Below are 16,590 nucleotides of genomic sequence, written 5' to 3' on the forward strand. Positions count from 1 at the left end.
TCCCAAATGCTGAGATTACAAGCGTGAGCCACCACGCCCAGCTGCTTACAATAGACTTTTGAAAAATTAAATGTGGTGTCCCCATCAGAGACCCAGCGGGAAGGGAGCTTCTCCCAGACAGTGGCCGGTCAAGGATGATGGTCATGAATCCACTTGGTGGGCACAGCAGGCGTGGGGAGGAGGTGGGCACTGACCAGGCGTAGCTCTTGGTTGAGAGGTGCAAACAGTCCACAGAGAGCTGGCAGGGAGGGGACCAAGGGGCAGCGCCGTGTGAGGGCGCAGCGCTGAACTCAGCAGGCGGTGGGCAAGCCGGCCGGGCGAGGACACCCACTCACAGTGCCTTCGTGTTGCCATGGCTACCCTGACCAGCCACCGGTGGCGGAAGGGAGGGGATATGGAAGGCCAGGTAGCATCCAGAGGGCAGGGCATCTCATGCACCTGGTCAAGGGCCTGCAACGGGCACTTCACTGTGTGGGACATGGCGCCGGTCACACTCTGCCCAGTCAGAGGTCCAGCCGCACCCCTCGCACAGGCCCCTGGGTAGCCACCCTCCAGAGGTGTTCTGTCCAAGCTACTGGCTCTCAGCCAACCTGATAGCCACGTGAATTTAGAATTTTAAATGTGAAATGCAGAGCTGGCGTGGTGGCGCACATCTGTAATCCCCACGCTTGGGAGGCTGAGACAAGAGCATTACACAGGTTCAAAGCCAGCCTCAGCTACTTAGTGAAGCTCTCAGCGGTGAGACCCTGTTTCCAAATAAAGTATAAACTGTACCAGTATTGGGAATGACCTAGGAAGATTTGAGAAAGCTCTGATTATTAATAGATATATTTCAGAAATAATTGTGTCAAAATGGCAGACCTGGGGAGAGAAAGGCTTGGCGGAAGCGAACAGCTGTTGAAACTTAGATTGACTTAGCTAAAAGTAATTAGCAAGTCAGTAGGAGAGGGGAGCTAGGCCTCTCTCTGTCTAAAGACAGACCTACATGATTAGATAAGCTAGCTAGGATGGGAGGAGGGGTCGACCTTCCTGAAGAGGCACCTTACAGAATTACATAAACAAGATGGAGGTCATGGGTATAAAAAGTCCAGTCCACCTGCTGTATCTTAGGGTGGTGAATTGGCTCAGACCCCCCCATGCACGGGGCTGTAACTATCTTCTGTATTTCTTTCATTTTAATAAACTTCTTTAAATCTTCAGCAAGTGTCTGAGCTATACTTTTCCTCAGCTCAGGATGAGAACCCGCGGTTTTTCTGGTTTTCTGGTTTTGGGGTTTTGTTGTGCTTTGAGGGAAATTGTGTTCGGAACCCTAACAGGGGTCCTCGGGGACAGTTTCCCCAAAATCATAATATTCCCACACTGCAACATCTCCCACCGTAACATAAAATAGGTCTGGGAGTATAGTCTGGAGGTAGAAATTGTACCAGTATTGGGAATGGCCTAGGAAGATTTGGGAAAGCTCTGATTATTAATATATTTCAAAAATTGGGTGAGGGGCAAATCTGTGCAAGGACTTGGTTTTTGCCTAAAAGCAGGCAGCTATTACAATGTAAATTAACCTAGCTCAAAGTAATTAACCAGTCCATAGGAGAGGAGAACTAGGCCTGTCTCTATCTAAAGACAGATCTTAGGAGAACTAGGCCTTTATCTAAAGACAGATCTACATGATGATCTAGGGAGGGGTCGAACTTCATGAAAGCAGACACCTCACCACACCTTGCTAGGGGAGGTACCTTACAGGGACGTTCACTACTACGTCAGAGTCACGCAAACAAGATGGAGGTCATGGGTATAAAACGTTCGGTCCACGTGCGATCCCTTTGGTGTACTCATTCGAGTCACCCCTCCATGCCAGTCTGGCATGGGGCTGTATTTCTATTTTCTGTATTTCTATCTTCCTAATAAACTTCTTTAAAGCTTCAGCAACTGTCCAAGCTATGCATATTTATCCTTAGCTTAGGACAAGAACCCGCGGGTAATTTTCTGTTTGGGGTTGTTTTGGGTTTTGTTATGGGTTGGGGGAAAGTGTGTCCGGGACCCTCACAGGGGTTCCCTGGGAACAGTTTCCTCAAACCATATTCTCCCAATTTGTAACAGAAATGACCCCTGGGTTCCACCCCAAGTACCACCAAAATAAATAAATAAATAAATAAATGAATGAATGAATGAATGAATGAATGAATGTGAAATGCACCACCTTTCTGTGATTACACTGCTCAAAGAGTTAAAAAAGGTTGCCTTTTGGCCTGGAAAAAAAATATTTACTATCTGTTCCTTTATAGGAAAAGTTTTCTGATTCCTGTTTTAGGGAGTCAATTATCTTAGATAATTAAAAATAAGGCAGAGCCAGGCATGGTGGTACATTCTTGGGAGTACTTGGGAGGCTGAGACAGGACGACCAAAGATGTGTGGCTGGCCACAGCAGCCTGAGTCCTCCTCAGCTTAGGGAGACCTGTTTCAATAAATAAGTAAATGAAGAAATAAATAAATAAGGCTGAGGTGTAGCTTAGCTTAGAGGTTGAATGTTCCTGAGTTCCACCCCCGGTAACTTACACACACACACACAAACAAAACAAAACACTGGAACTCAACACACACGTTGGATTGGAGGGTCTCTCTTTCTCTTGAGTATGCATGTGTTTGGGACAAAAAATAGGCGTCGTCTTAGGAGTTTCTCTTGCCTGCACCTGGCCCACAGTTCCACCCAGGGCCACCTCCTTCAGGTCAAAACTGGGAGATAAAATCCTTGGGAAGTCACCTGCAGGGCTTTCTTTATCTCACTCCCTATCCCTAATCGGCTTACCCTTACAACTTTTGTTTATTTATTTATATTTTGCAGGTCTGGGGATGGAACCCAGGGTCATTCTACCTCTGAGTTACACCCCCAGCCCTACTTTATATTCTTTATTTTGAAACAGGGTCTAAGTTGCAGAGGGCCTCACTAAGTAGCTGAGGCTGTCCTCGAACCGTGATCCTCCTGTCTCAGCGCCACCACACCTGGCAGATATTCTCTTTTTCTTTCGTTTCAGCAGTTTGAATATGGCATGACATTAAAAAAAAATACTTAAAAATCTGTCTGGGACTTTCTTGACTTGGATCTGTGGCAAGGTGTCTTTCATTATTTTGGAAACGTCCCTAGCTGTTACAGTTTTGGGGAGAGTATGGTTTGGGGAAACTGTTCCCGGGGACCCCTGCTAGGGTCCTGGACACACTTTCCCCCAACCCATAACAAAACCCAAAACAACCCCAAACAGAAAAAAAAACCGCGGGTTCTTGTCCTGAGCTAAGAACAAATACGCATAGCTTGGACAGTTGCTGAAGATTTAAAGAAGTTTATTAGAAAGATAGAAATACAGAAAATAGAAATACAGCTCCATACCAGACTGGCATTGGAGGGGTGACTCGAATGAATACACCAAAAGGATTACACGTGGACTCAACCTTTTATACCCATGACCTCCATCTTGTTTGCGTGACTCTGATGCAGTGAACGTCCCTGTAAGGTACCTCCCCTTACCCTGTAAGGTACCTCCCCCAGCCAGGTGTGGCAAGGCGTCTCCTTTCATGAAGGTCGACCCCTCCTACCACCTTAGCTAGCTTATCTAATCATGTAGATCTGTCTTTAGATAAAGGCCTAGTTCTCCTCTCCTATTGACTTGCTAATTACATGTAGCTAAGTCAATCTAAGTTTCAGTAGCTGTTTGCTTCCTGACCAAAGCCAAGCCTTTCTCTCTCCAGGTCTGCCGCCATTTTGACACAATTATTTTTAAATATATTAATAATCAGAGCTTTCTTAAATCTTCCTAGGCCATTCCCAATACTGGTACACTAGCCACCTTTTTTTTTTTTCTGGTACTGGGGATGGAACCCAGGGGCTTGTCTACCTCCAGGCTACATTCCCAGACCTATTTTATACTTTATTTGGAAACAGGGTCTCACTAAGTTGCTGAGAGCCTCACTAAGTAGCTGAGGCTGGCTTTGAACCCATGTGATCCTCCTGTCTCAGTCAAACGTGTGCCACCACGCCCGGTCCTAGCCTTTGTACCAGTATTGGAATGGCCTAGGTGATAAGTAAAATAAAAAATTAATGCGAGTAAAATAAAAAATAATGTGAATACGGCGGAGTGTGAAAAACACGAGAGAGGTCCGGTACACGTGGCATGTAAAGTTTTAATGGCACGGCTCTCCCGGGGATCAGGGCGAGGCACCGTGGGGCCTGCGCGCCTGTCCGAAGCTTGAAGACGCGGGCTCTCCTTTTCAAGGTATGCATCTCGCGAGATGGGGGTTTACTCACAGGAACGTCCAATTCTCGCGGGGGGTTTCAGCCCCTCCCTTGCCCTGCAGAGGTCATGTGACACAAAGTCACATGAGTGCAGGACCCAACTTATCACTAGGAAGATTTGGGAAAGCTCTGATTATTAATATATTTCAAAAGAAAATAATTGGTATATTTCAAAATAGTTGTGTCAAAATGGCGGCACACATGGATAAAGAAAGGACTTGTTTTCTGCCTAAAACAGGCAGCTATTCCAATGTAAATTAACCTAGCTCAAAGCAATTAACCAGTCAACAGAGGAGAGCTAGGACTTCTGCTTTCTAAAGAGATCTACAAGATGATCTAGGGAGGATAGAGCAGGGTTTGACCTTGCCCTTCATGAAAGGAGATGCCTTGCCACACCTGGCTGGGGGAGGTACCTTACAGGGTAAGGGGAGGTACCTTACAGGGACGTTCACTATGTCAGAGTCACGCAAACAAGATGGAGGTCATGGGTATAAAAAAAGTCCGGTCCACGTGTAAGCCCTTTGGTGTATTCATTTCGAGTCACCCCCCGCTATAACATTTTGGCACGGGGCTGTATTTCTATTTTCTGTATTTCTATCTTTCTAATAAACTTCTTTAAATCTTCAGCAACGGTCCAAGCTATGCATATTTATTCTTAGCTTAGGACAAGAACCCACGGTTTTTCTTCTGTTTGGGGTCGTTTTGGGTTTTGTTATGGGTTGGGTTGGGGGAAAGTGTGTCTGGGACCCTCACAAGGGTTCCCGGGGAACAGTTTCCATACACCATACACTCCCAATCCATAAGAGCCTTCATTATTTTTTTCTTGTTACTACCGTGGCACCTGCGTTGGAGCAGATGGTGTGTGGCACAGTGAACTGAGGCCGCCGGCTGGCACTTGCGTCTGGGGTGGGCGCTCCCCCTGCCAGGCTGTCCTAGAGTCGGGCCTGAGCTGGCCACGTGTGGCTTTGTTGCTGCTGTGGTCACCTTCAGTGCGCCCTGCACCCCAAAGCTCACCACCACCACCTCATTCCAAGTGTGAAATGTCATTCTCTCAAACACCTAGCTTAATTTAAGGAGCCGCCATTTTGTAACCTTGTATAAAGCCTCATGCTTTTGCAAAGTTAGCATTTCTTAAAATAACTGCAAATCCCAAGCCCTCTGTCAGCACTCAGTGCTAGATGAAGCAGCCACCTGCACTAAGACCATGAAGCTGCACTCCCACCGAGGCGGGAGCGGACTTCGCACGGAGGGGCAAAGTCTGCAGGTTCCCGCCCAGTGTCCTTGTATGTCTGGCTTCCCTGGTGGCAAGATCCTTTCTGCAGAAATCAAAATCACAAGCCGGGCATGGTGGCGCACGCTTGTAATCCCCGAGTTTAGGAGGCGGAGACAGGAGGATCGCCCTGGTTCGAGCCAGCTGTGCTGGGTAAAGAGACCCTGTTTCAAAAAAAAAAAAAAGTGTAAAATAGGTCTGGGAGTGTAACCTGGAGGTAGAGAGGTTTCCAGGAACCTTCCCAGTACCACCAATAAATAAATAAATAAATAAAACATAAGGCTGAGTGTGTAGCTTGGAGGATGAATGCCCCTGAGTTCCATCCCCAGTACCAAACACACACACAATAAATAAAAAGCAAAATCGCCTTGCCAAGCCATTTCTGAAGTGTGTGTGTGTGTGTGTGTGTGTGTGTGTGTGTGTGTGTGTTTATAATGCCAAGGACATTGATTTCACACAGAGGGGAGGCCGGCTGCTGGAGGCTCCGTCAGTGCTGCTGCTCCACCGACCTGGACCCGCTCCCTGTGCCCCCGCCTGCTTGCTGCGGCTCCATGAGGCCTGGGTCAGTCTTGGTCTAGTCAGGCCTCACCTCATGGTGGGATGTTTCCAGGGATCCCGTTCCTTCCCTAGAGATGGAAGACCTGGGCTGCACAGATGGAGGGGCGGCACTGCCCAACCCAGCACATCCTCCATGGCCGTCAGGCATGGCGGGCGCTCCTGCCCCCGCTGTTATGGATTGGGAGAATATGGTTTGTGGAAACCGTTCCCCGGGGACCCCTGCTAGGGTCCCGGACACACTTTCCCCCAACCCAAAACGACCATAACAAAACCCAAAACGACCCCAAACAGAAGAAAAACCGTGGGTTCTTGTCCTAAGCTAAGAATAAATATGCATAGCTTGGACCGTTGCTGAAGATTTAAAGAAGTTTATTAGAAAGATAGAAATACAGAAAATAGAAATACAGCCCCATGCCAAAATGGCATGGCGGGGGGTGACTCGAAATGAATACACCAAAGGGCTTACACGTGGACCGGACTTTTTTTATACCCATGACCTCCATCTTGTTTGCGTGACTCTGACATAGTGAACGTCCCTGTAAGGTACCTCCCCTTAACCCTGTAAGGTACCTCCCCTAGGGAGGTGTGGTGAGGTGTCTCCTTTCATGAAGGGCAAGGTCAAACCCTGCTCCATCCTCCCTAGATCATCCCGTAGATATGTCTTTAGAAAGAGGAAACCCTGGTCTCCTCTACTGACTTGTTAATTACTTTGAGCTAGGTTGATTTTATTGGAATAGCTGCCCGTTTTAGGCAGAAAACAAGTCCTTTCTTTATCCATGTGTGCCGCCATTTTGACACAACTATTTTGAAATATACCAATTATTTTCTTTTGAAATATATTAATAATCAGAGCTTTCCCAAATCTTCCTAGGCCATTCCAATACCCGCCTTGCTCTGTGATGGGGCCGGCCCTTCCGGTGCTCTCCTCGGCCTCCTTCCAGCCACGGTCTCCTTGGCTCCACCCTGGCCCAGGACTTCCTGTGAGTGTCCGCAGCTTGGGGGAGCAGAGCCGTGGCCGGGTGTGGGCCTCCCCAGCCCCTCGCTCTCTGTGTACACTTTAGAAACTTACTCACAGGTGTGTCTGAATCTCTCCCTTCCTGCAGGCCGGGCTCCCCTGTGCTCACTCCTGCCTGTCCTGGACCCAGCTGGCTGATGGGCAGCGCTGTGGTTTCTGTCTCCGATAGCCTGGAGGAGGGTATGATCTGCTTCTCTCTCTCTGGACTGCAGATGAAGCCCAGGGGCATTCTACTTCTGAGCCACACCTCCAGCACTATTTAATTTTCTATTTTTGAAACAGAGTCTCACTCAGTTGCTGAGGCTAGCTTTTGAAGGGTTCGAGACTCGCCCACCAACCCAAATAACGAAGGACTCACAAGAGATGTAAAATCAGGCAGGGTTTATTGTGCTGCAGCTCTGTCCTGGCGAGCCAGGGGTCGAGACCCAAACACTAACCACCCAGCACCCTTCAGGGAGTTGTAGGCTGCCAGAGAGCTGCCCTGGCCAAGCCGCAGTCCCTTAAGCAGGTGAGGGGTGTGGTCGAGGCTCCACCCCGAGCTCACTGAGGGCTCTGAATTTATAGCCAGAATAGGGAGTGGTTACATACGTCAGAGCCCGCCAAGAACAGGATACAGCCAATCAAATAAATTGGTAAACAAGTATAGCCAATGATTTTAAAAACAAGCACACACACACCTAAATCACAGCAAATAATGTCAAAGAGCTGCCTTTCTACGTCATTGCCCGCCAAGAGTCTGAGGTCTAATAGGGGAAGGGGCTTTCTTAGCTAAAACCTCATGCTGAAGGGGGAAACTCTATTCCTCGCCTCCCTACACTTTAAGCCTGTGATCCTCCCATTTCAGCCTCCCCAGAACTGGGTTCTAGACGCACCACGAGGCCCGGCTTCAGGCCAGCTTTTGTGTGTGAGTGGGCACTGCCATTCCCAGCTTTCTACACTCAACGCAGAAGCCTGTGCCCCATGCCCTTGCCGTCAGCACAGCTGGGATGCAGGAGTGTGCACGTGGCCAGCCCGCCATTGCTGGACGAGAGCCCTGGGACCCCAGATCACAGGAGGGGGCCTGTGTGGGTTCACACTCTCAGACCTCCCAGTCCAGGGCCCTCTAGGCCTGCAAAGAGGCAGAACATCATGGCAGAAGGGCATGCAGAGGAACGTGGCTCCACGCGTGGTCTCTGGGAAGGAGAGCTAGCGAGAGTCCACAGGCCACACAAGAGAGCTCGCTCTGTGTGCGGGGATTGGACCCAGGGCGCTCTAACGCTGAACTGTACTCCCAGGCCTGCTTTGGTTTTTATTTTGAAGCAGGGTCTCACTAAGTTGCAGAGGGCCTCCAAAGTAGCCGAGGCTGGCTGTGAGTCTGTGATCCTCCCAAGTACTGGGATTACAAGCATGTGCCACAGTGCCGGCCCACCCAGCGGGAGCTCACTTTTCTAACAAAACTGCCCCCAGGACCACTGAGCTAAGAATCTGTGGGTGAGGTCAGAGCCCGCCCCCCAGGCCCCATCTCTGCACACAGCCAGCCCCAGGGCCCAGCCCTTTAGCTCTGGAGCCCGGACATTCAGCTCCACCCAGAACAGTGCAACCCTGTGCTGGTATAGAAACGCCCGCTCTTTCCAGTGTCCCTGCATCGCTTTTTATAGGTTTGTGAGATGAACTGAGTTCTGGTGTCACATTCTTTTTCTTCCCGTGGTTTGAAGGCTATGTCTAGTGTTTGGGGGGGCTGATCCTAAGTCTTTTTTTTTTTTTTTTTTTTTTGGTGGTACTGGGGTGGAACCCAGAGGCTTTCTATCTCTGGGCTACACTCCCAGACCTATTTTATATTTTATTTGTAAACAGGGTCTCACTAAGTTGCTGAAAGCCTCACTGAGTAGCTGAGGCTGGCTTCGAACCCGCGCGAGCCTCCTGTCTCAGCCTCCCAAGCGCGGGGATGACAAGCGCGCCCACCACGCCCGGCTAAGTTCCTTTTCTTTTTGCAAGCCTCTTTTCATTCACATTGAACATATACAGGGAAGTGAGCACGTGACTTAAACAGCTATGTGTTTAAACTCCCACCCTTCTGTTGGCAACTATTAAAATTCGCATCCACATCTTCTCTTGCAGGAGAGGCCTGGTCTTGCGTCCCGTCCTCCTTCCTCTCCTGCAGATGAAACGGGGGTTTCTTCTGAGCCTCCAAGATGAAGCAGGGGGTTTCTTGAGAAGAAACTTGGCGTTTCCTTACCGGGTTCTTGTTACGGTGAGCGAAGAATGACACCCGCAGACCGCAGGAAGGGGAGTAAATGGTTTATTGGAAGCTGCAGGGAGTAAGGAAAGATGGCTGAACACCCCAAAGGGGCAGTCGGAACTTGTGGGGTCCAGAAGCTGCCTTCAGGACATTACTTGGGAGTAGCCCAAGCCGAATGCTTTCAATTACAGGCGGCTTTCTTCCACGCGATCTGCCAGAAAAGAGGAGCATGTCACCCCTAGGGGCCCTGGTCAGCCCTGATGTCCAGCAGGGGCCTTCAGGTCACTACCTGAGAGCAGCCCGAGCCACGTGCCCTCAATTGCACTCTGCCTTCTCTCAGGGCCAACACGACCTGTGAGAGAGAGAACAGCTCCCCAAAAGGGGAGGGGATCCCGAGGGGAAAAAGCCCCATTTGGTGGCCGGCTAGGGCCTTTGCCGGATGTCTGCGTGTCCTCTTTTGGGTTAGGGTGAGTTTGGGATCCTGGGAATTCTGGGAAGCAGCTCTCAGAATTTGCATAGGGTATTTGCAAGTCCTTTGAAGAATCTCCTTTCAGGAGTGATGGCTCCTGGGTTTGTTGATTAGTAAACCCATGGCTTTGTGAAGCTTTGGTCCTTCTTATTCTGAACCTTGACCCCTCACCCCTCAGGAAATTAGGTTTTCTCTACCGAGGCCTCTTCCCTGTCTGCCTGTTTCCGTCTGCCTCCTCACAGGCAGCCTCCGTGCCTGTGTTATGGGTGTTAGTGCACTGATGTTCTTATGTTGTGCAGCACTTGGTACTTACCATAACATGTAAGTCCCCTGACGTCTTTGCCCACTGTTTTTTTCCTGGCCAGGAAACAACTCAGCCACACACCTCGCAGGCATCGTGCCGCTGCCGCTCCAGGCGCCCGGCTCCGAGCTGTGCCTGCATTTTGTGCCCGCACCGCGGGGCCTGCTTCACTTTCGCTGTCGGTTATGGCTGTGCTTGGCGGCAGAAAAGCCCTCATGACTATTTCAGTGAGACTCTGCAGGTAGAAAGCTTTGGGAGTATTTGCCTTTCTTTCTTTTCTTTTCCTTTCTCTTCTTTTTTTGTGATACTGGGGAGAGAACCCAGGAGCATTCTACCTCTGAGCTACACCCCCATCCCAGTTGTATTCTTTTATTTTGAAACAGGGTGTCACTAAGTTGCAGAAGGCTTCACTAAGTAGCTGAGGCTGGCCCCCAAACTGGGAACCTGCGGTCCTCCTGCCTCAGCCAGCATCATTTCCTTCTGCATGTCCCGGCTTTCGCCTAGGGCCAGTTTGCTCTGTTGAAGAAATCCCATCGGATTTCCTTCAGTGCAGGCTTTGTGACAATGGGTTCTCTCTGACCCGCCTTTCCTGAACCATCTTTTATACATTTTCAACAGGCATAATGTTCTACGTGGGAGGTTATTTTCTTTTAGCACTTTGAAGAGTTATGCCATTGTCACCTGGCTCCTGGTTTCTTTTGCAAAGTCAGATGTAAGTCCTGTTTCTCCTTTAGATAAACAGTCCCTCACTTAAAGCTCCGGGGCCCCTCCCGAGAAATGTTGCTGGCTGATTTCATTTTGTGAACACCAGGGTGCGTGTGCACAGGCCAAGATGCTGCAACCTCGCAGGCTGGTCGAGGCTCAGGGGTGTTGACTGAAATGTCTGTGGAAGCCGGGCGTGGTGGGCGCACTCGTCATCCCAGCATTCGGGAGGCTGAGACAGGAGGATCTGGGTTCGCAGACAGCCTCAGCTACTTAGTGAGTCCCTCTGCAACTCAGTGAGACCTTGTTTCAAAATAAAGAATAAAAAATAGAGCTGGGGTGCCACTGGGAGGTAGACTGCCCCGGTCCCATCCCCAGTGGGGCCTGGCGGTCGCCCCTTCCTTGGCGTTTCAGTGGCTCACTCCCAGAGAGCCAGGGTGCTTTCCTTGGGGTTCACCATGATTGGGCTTCAAGGTATCTCAGTAACCTTGGTTTATCTTTGTTCAGCTTTGAAAAGTCCTCATCTGTATGCATGCATGCATCTTCAAACATTGCTTCTGGCCCACTCTCCTCTTTCCTTTCAGGCCCATTTACAGACTTGCTCAAGTTTCTGCATGGCAGGCGCGAGGCCTCTTGCTGTGCCTGCACTCCTGCCTCCGTTTGAGGACCTCCTTCACGCGTATATTCCAGTTAGTTCATCAGCAATCTCTTCTGCTGAGTCTATCTCTTTAAGCCATCTCTGTGTTTGTTTGTTTGTTTGTTTGTTTGTTTATTTACTTGAGGTGCTAGGGATGGAACCCAGGGGCATTTTTACCTCTGAGCTACACCCCCAGCCCTATTTTTTATTCTTTTTTTTTTGGGGGGGGTACTGGGGTTCCTGGAAGCCCTTCTACCTCCAGGCTACACTCCCAGACCTATTTTTTTATATTTTTTATTTGGAAACAGGGTCTCTTAAGTAAGCGAGGAGGCTGGTTCCGAACCAGCGCGATCCTCCTGTCTCTGCCTCCCAAGAGGGGGGATTACAACCACGCCCAGCTGTTTTTTATTCTTTATTTTGAAACAGGGTCTCATTGAATTGCAAAGGACCCCACTAAGTAGCAAACTGAACCGTGATCCTGTGATCCTCCGTCGGTCGCAGCCTCCCAAATGCTGGGATTGCAAGTGCGCACCACCTCGCCCGGCTGCTATCTGTGTTTAGACCTGGACTGTCTCCAGGGCTCCCGTGTGGCCAGCTTGTGCAGTGCAGCCCTGTGCAGAGGTGGACCCTCGGAGCGTCTGGCTCCGTAGGCTGTGACCCTCTCTATGGACTCACAGTTAAATGCTGAATGGACCTCCTCATGGGCTGCTGGGTGGAGGCTGTGGGTGGGAGGAGTGGGTTTGGGGCATGCTCTTGGGGAGCGTGCCTGACCCTGGCCGCTCGCTCCCTCCCTCTCTGCCTGGCAGCCACTGGAGCCGAGCACTTCCTTCCCCACAGCCTTCTCCACGACGCCCTGCCTCCCCTCGGGCTCTAGCAGCAGAGGGGCCCACGGGCTGAGACCTCTGGAGCCTGAGCCCAGGTCAGCCTTTCCTCCCCGGTGCTGATATTGTCACAACAATGACGAGCTGACGCCACCACCTGTTGAACTCCTACCTCCCACTATTAAATGTTTCTGCTTTCAAATTGCCACTGTACCCTTTTTATTTTTTATTTTTATTTAAAATTTTTGGGGGTACTAGGGATGGAACCCAGGGGCATTCTACCTCCAAGCTACACCCCCAGCCCTATCTTTTATTTTTTATTTGGAAACAGGGTCTCACTGAGTTGCAAAGGGCCTCACTAAATAGCTGAGGCTGTCCTTAAACCACAATTGTTGCGGTGAACCGTGTTTGGTGTGTGAGGGGAGAAGTAATTCCCCCACCACAACCACACAAACAGAAAAACAGAAAAACCGTGGATTCTTGTTCTAAGCTAAGAATAAATATGCATAGCTTGGACAGTTGCTGAAGATTTAAAGAAGTTTATTAAAAAGATAGAAATACAGGATATAGTTACAGCCCTGTGCCCAAGAGAGAGGGGCGCAGGGGGGCAATCCTAATGAAAATACCAAAGAACTCCAGTTTACTGCGTGTCTTTATCCGGACCAAGTCTGCGGCAGGGCCTTTGATCTGTAGATATACTAGCCCGGTATCTCTAGCCCTGTCTCTGCTGTCTCCAGCCGGATTTGCCCCGGAGCGGGGGCTGTCCCCCCTCCAAACACAGCCCTCCACACCTCTTGTTCCATTCCCCAAATTGTTTCTCTGGGATCTGGGATTTCCCCCATCCCTGCCTCCAGCTTTCTTTCCTTCTCTTTAGAAATGTAAATTACAAGTCCCTCCTTCCTGCCCATCCTGGTTTTTCTAGTACAAACGATATATTTTTAAAATTGGAAATCTTTCCCAAAACTGATACATTAGTACATTTTAAAAACTCTTCCCAGTACCAGTGCAATGATCCTCCTGTCTCAGCCTCCGGAACGTGTTGGCGACCACATCTGGCTTTTATTCCTTTCTTTTGCGGTACAGGGGATGGACCCAGGGGCGCTCTACCTCCAAGCTCCACCCCAGCCCTGTTTTATTCTTTATTTTGAAAAAGTGTCTCACTAAGTTGCCGAGGGCCTCACTAAGTAGCGGAGGCTGGCTATGAACCTTTGATTCTCCTGTCTCAGCCTCCCAAGTACTGAGATTACAGGCGTGCGCCACCACGCCCGGCTTGGACCCTTTTATATACTCTCCTTTTCCAACCCCTCTCCGTGTGTGTGTGTGTGTGTGTGTGTGTGTGTGTGTGTGTGTGTGTCTGTGTGTCTGAGAATTGAACTGTGGGGAATTCCAACTCCAAGCTAGACCCCCAGCCCTTCTTATTTGTTTATTTATTTATTTTTGTTTTGTTTTGGACGGGGGTCTCAATTGCTGAGAGCCTTGCTCAGTTGAGGAGGCTGGCTTTGAACTGTGACCCGCCTGTCTCAGCCTCCCAGTGTGTATCACCATGCCCAGCGTTCTTTTCCTCTCTTTGAGGATTGAACTGTGCTCACCGGCTCACGTGGGGAAGCCCAAGGCCCACCGTTGGGAAGGCACCTAAGTTAAACGATGGGGCTGCGGGGAAGGGCCGTGGCGGGAAGGAGCCACTGAAGCCACCGACACCAGACCACACACCTGGGACCCGCCTGGTTGCAGCCAGTGCGTGTGTGCGTGTGTGCGGGCGTGTGTTCTAAAGGCAGCAGAGCTGAAGAGCACGGCGTCCGAGTGGCCGACTGTCTTGAAGGAACGAAGCCGCTCCCTTCTGCTGGGATCCCTGCTCCTCAGAGGAGAGCTCTTTTGGTGGCCATCTCATGTCTGTAAACACTTTTTGAACTTCACAAATACTCGGGTGGCCCTGAGGCAGGCTGGTCCTGCGCGGCCATCCTCGCGAGGGAGCGGGCAGCAGGCAGGACCGCTGCCCGCCTCGCCCGGCCTGCACTGGGCCCTTCCCATGTGGAGTTACATTTCTTCAGTCCAGAGAAGTGTCCGGGCTCGGCTGCCCTCCCTCTCCTCCCAGGTGTCTGTGGGTGGCGCGTCCTGGCTCTGAGCCGCTGTGCCGGGGGTCCTGGGATTCCTGCCTTGCTCCAGTCCTTGGCCATGATCTTTCCAGTCTTCAGCACAGGCGAGAGTTTGTGTTCAGCAATCCTGCGACTGGCTTTCAGTTCCACCCCCTCTCCTAGGGTGTGCTGGGCAGCTTTGCCTGGGGCTCGGGGCTTGGGGAAGTCTGGCCCAGCTGCCACTCCTCTGCCTGGAGCCAGCTCGCCCAGGCCTCCTGCAGCCCACAGCCCCGGCCTCCTCAGGCAGATGGCCTCTCTGGGCCCACACCCTCCTGGAGCGCAGCCGAGGGGCTCTCCCTGGGGTCCTCGGGGGGAGGGGCTGTGGTGCTCCCCACGGCCGGCCTCCCTCTCATGTTGGCCCCACTGGCCTCTGGAGAAATTCTCAGGATGTCTTTGCTGCCTGTGCTGTGGTGAGCACTTTGCGTTTCTTTTCTGTCATTTGGAGGAATCTGGGGCAGATGGAGACGTGTAGTTGTGTTCCCTCCATCCAGTATTTATACACGCAAATGAACATTGGTTTGTTTTTTTTGCCGGTCTGGGATGGCACCCAGGCACATTCTACCTCTGAGCTACACACCCAGCCCCTATTTTTTATTCTTTATTTTGAGACAGGGTCTCACTGAGTTGCAAAGGGCCTCAGTCGCTGAGGCTGTCTGCAAACTGCGATCCCCCTGTCTCAGCCTCCCAAATGCTGGATTACAAGTGTGCGCCACCACGCCTGGCACAAATCAATTTTACAGAATAGTTTTTATCCTGCATTTAAAAGCTTAGTGTCACACCAGCATCTTTTTCTGCCATCATGTGCTTTGCTTGTGTGTGTGTGTGTGTGTGTGTGTGTGTGTGTGTGTGTCACCGGGGATCAAACTCAGGGCATTCTAACTCAGAGCTATATGCCTAGCCCTTTTCTTTCTTTCTTTTTTTTTTTTTTGGTGGTACTGGAGTTCCTGGAAACCTTCTACCTCTGGGCTACACTCCCAGACCCATTTTATACTTTTTATTTGGAAACGGGGTCTCTTAAGCTGGCTTTGAACCTGTGCGATCCTCCTGTCTCTGCCTCCTGAGCGCGGGGATTACAAGTGTGCACCATTATGCCCGGCCTATGCCTAGCCCTTTTAAAAATCTTTCTTTTTTTTTTTTGTGGAACTGGGGATAGAACCCAGGGGCATTCAACCTCTGAGCTACACCCCAACCCTATTTTTTATTCTTTATATTTGAAACAAGGTCTCACTACGTTGCGGAGGGCCTCACTAAGTAGCTGAGGCTGTCCTTGAACCTGAGATCCTCCTGTCTCAGCCTCCCGAGCGCTGGGTTGCAGGCCTGGGCCCTCCCACTGGCTCACCGGTCTGTGTTTCTTTACTGTGGCTTTCACAGTGGCCCCTGGGTGTGCGAGGTCGGAGCTGGGTTAGTTTCTGCCTTTGGTGCTGTGTCTCCTCAGTTGTAAGGCTCACACTTTCTGCTTTAACAGCTCAGAAACCGCCTATCTTCCATTGAGAGCCTGTGTCCTCTAATGAGGACACAGTACGTCCAATAATGTTCTAAAATGAATGGCGTCTGGGGCCCAGGGGTGTTGGTCTCTGGACACTGCCGCCGGGTCTGGGTGACTTGGCATCTTGGCAGGGCTGTTCCCCCAGCGCCATCTTGGCAGGGCTGTTCCCGGAGGCTTCCCCCTCCCAGAGTGCAGAGTGAGGTGGCCATTCCATCCAGATCCCTATGGCAGGAGCCTCGTGATGGTCAGTTTCAGAGGGCAGGATTTCCGACGGCAGGAACCGAACCACAGCTGGGCTGGGAGCTCGGCTCTGACCAGATCTCCCTGGAGAGATGTCGCCAACATTCCTGAGAGGGAAAAGCAAAACACACACACACACACACACACACGCACACGCACACGCACACGCACACGCACACGCTCACCCACGCAGCAACCCACGGTGTCGCCGATTTATTTTTTTGTGGTGGAGGGGATTGGACCCAGGGCGTTCTACCTCTGAGCTACACCTCTAGCCCAACTCTATTTCTGTATTTTGAAACAGGGTCTGGCCAGTTGTTGAGGCTGCTCCCCAGCCTGGGATGGCAGGCCACCCCACCAGGCCTGCTTTGGGGTGTCCGCTTAGTCCCTCCTCTGTAAGATGGGTGGCCCTAGGACGGGGTGTGAGCCACTGAACCGCATTCCAGAAACCAGCAAAAC

Source organism: Muscardinus avellanarius, assembly GCF_963383645.1.
Source record: "Muscardinus avellanarius genome assembly, chromosome: 5".
Taxonomy (NCBI): domain Eukaryota; kingdom Metazoa; phylum Chordata; class Mammalia; order Rodentia; family Gliridae; genus Muscardinus; species Muscardinus avellanarius.